Raw genomic sequence first — 3099 nt, forward strand, 5'->3', positions numbered from 1 at the left:
CCGGGACTCACATATTAATGATCAGAAAGACAGAGTGAACTCATCACCTCTCCGCCCTCTGTGTCCAATCTTTAAAACTTTTTTTTGCTTAAGCTTTATGTGCCAAGAGCATAATGTTAACAATCCGCTTCTAATGATGAGCAAAATGGAACTAAACAGCGGAAAAAAGTACCATACAACTGATACTAAGCTCACTTCCTTTTATACTTATGAAATTATGCAGGAACTGTAAAATCACCTCCCACTGGGCTTACGGGGGATGGAAGTTATACAATTTGCTCTAGTGCCACAGACCTTATCAGTCCCGCCATATATTTCTCTAGTGTTTGGAGGATTAATGTCAGTGTGCACAAATGGTAACAGAGCCACCAAGCTGGTTAAAAATAAAGGCTTGTGTCCAGGACTGAAGAGCGCAGAGGGAGCAGATCTTGCCATTCACAAGTGCCTATCTGATCAGGAGGCTGGACCTGCAAAAGGCAGACGTCCCCCTGAGTCCATGCTGTCACAGTCTCTTTAGGTTTGGGCAGGCTGGGTGTTGTTAATATCTGAGCCTCTTATGTGGTAAAAGATCAAAAGACAGATGGAAATTATGCTGTAAAAATAGACTCCTCTAAAAGGGGAATGGCTGGTAGATGAGTAAGCATCATGAACACAACAAAGGAAACATTCTTTGGCTTGATCTGTACAGTCAGATTTGGCTGGATGGAAAGCAAGTGGGCCACTTTGGTTTTAGAGGGGCTTAAATTTGAGTGTGAGCCATCTCTCCCACCCAGCTCCTCGTGAAACGTTCGGTTTGTTCTTTCTCTGCAGCTTTTCACTGATCTCTTTGTGGCCAATTTGGGGTTCCGCCTTCCAACTCTGGCGTTGAAAAGAGGGATGGCAGGGTGGCAAAAGGGGGGGAGCCACCCAGAATCTCTGTCTAGAACCATTTTTATTTGATCCAAAGTGTGCTCTGGAGAACTGCAATGGATATAAATAAAGTAAGAAGCATGGTCTGTTGTCACAACCCTCATTACTGGGAAGTGAGCTCCACCGAATAAGAACTGGACATACCGTATTTTTTGCTCTATAAGACTCACTTTTTCCCTCCTAAGAAGTAAGGGGAAATGTGTGTGCGTCTTATGGAGCGAATGCAGGCTGCTCAGCTATCCCAAAAGCCAGAACAGGAAGAGGGATTGCTGCTTTCACTGCGCAGTGATCCCTCTTGCTGTTCTGGCTTCTGAGATTCATAATATTTTTTTTCTTGTTTTCCTCCTCCAAAAACTAGGTGCGTCTTGTGGTCTGGTGCGTCTTATAGAGCGAAAAATACGGCACTTCTGAGAAGACATGGTTTTATTTCTATTTCATAAAATTTATATTCACCAAAAATTCATAGCAGTTTACCAAAAGAATAAAACAACAATTTAAAACATTCAAAAATTATTAAAATCAACAATAAGCTAGAAACAGTTAGCAGCTTTCTACATATCTGGGTAGGCTTGTCTAAGCAAATATGATTCTAGCAGATTACAAAAAAGTCACACCCATTTTAAGCCACTTATTTGTCAATAGCTCCTCTGAATGCAGTCAGAATCTCCTTAGACAAAGGACTGCTGCAAATGTTCTTTTTACTGCATATATGATGCTTTCTGCTCATGGTGCTAAGGGGCAGCTCTACACAATCCTGGTTCCAATAATATTTGTGCGTGGGAAATTTTTTGGGGTGGTTAAACTGCTCCATTTTCAATCCGTGCACATTCTGTAACTCCCTGCTGAAATCCCTTAACTTTTGTACTGGTGTTTTTGTCTCCCTTTTGTTGCACTACAGCCCTCTCTGGGCTGCAATAATGTGGTAGCATTGTGGAAGCACCACAGAACTACCAATGAAGCAGAACAAAGCCACGACAAACACACTATTATTGTGTCAATAACATGTTTCTGAATACAGCTGCCAGGGTCCTTACCCTACAGCAGGCATGGGCAAACTTGTCCCTCCAGATGTTTTTGGGACTACAACTCCCATCATCCCTGACCACGGGTCCTGTTAGCTAGGGATGATGGGAGTTGTTGTCCCAAAACAGCTGGAGGGCTGAGTTTGCCTATGCCTGCCCTACAGGCTGAAGGAAGTCTAACTGGAATAAGTCTGTCATTCAACATTTGCGGGAGCAAATATAATTTTGCAGATAGCTGCAGCAGAAAAATGGTATGAGATGGCTAAACTCCTTCGCCGGACAATCTGCAGTCCCTTCTCTGTGCCCAGACCTGTTTCAGAAGTTGCTGGGGCTAAAAGAGAGAGGCTATGACTCAGTGCATAGCTGCCCTATGTGGCCAGCCCCCAACACTAGAGAGAGGAGCAGAGAAGAGTTTCCATGTTCTGGCATCCAGGCTGGTTCTGCACAATAGGAGTGGCTATAAAGCCTTCCTATTCAGGTTGGAACTTTGCCTGAGAAATGATAGTCTTTCCTGGCTCTGGACTTGTTTGGGCTCTTGGCTTGTTCCCTGGTTCTTACTTCTGACTTGACCCTCTTGGCTCAGATCACTGGCACAACTCCTGGATCCTGGTCCTCAGCTCTGGCTCCCGCTTGCTGGCTGCTGCCCAGCCCTCACAAATGGCTGCAAGGGCAATTTTGCCAGTGTAAGTGAGGAGGTCTCATTAAAAACAGCAACAAGTAGAATCCATTTCGGTACATTATCAGCAGGTACCCATCCTTTTTAATCCCTCCCATCCAAACACACACACACAAACACACACACACACACACACACACATACAGACTCTTGAACTATACACAACATTATTGTTATTTATAGAAGGTCATTGTCTATTCTGAGTCCTTCTGGGGCTCAGGACATATAACTAAATGTATAAATAAAACATTAAAATTGTATCTTCTTTTTTGGCCTTTTTCGAAAACACCTTTTAAAGTCTTTAATAGAAAATCCTATGCAGGTCTACACAGAAGTAAGCCCTAGTGAGTAATTCCAGGGGGAGGGAATCAATTCCAAATAAAAGGGTTTCCATAGCCTTTTTTCCAGGACTGGAGATATGTGAAGGCCCAGAAAAGACGTGGGAAGTAGGTAGGTAGGATGGACCATTTTTCCTGGGTTCCTGCCCTGCAA

This window comes from Podarcis bocagei, assembly GCF_964188305.1.
Source record: "Podarcis bocagei genome assembly, chromosome: 6".
In the NCBI taxonomy this organism is placed as follows: Eukaryota; Metazoa; Chordata; class Lepidosauria; order Squamata; family Lacertidae; genus Podarcis; species Podarcis bocagei.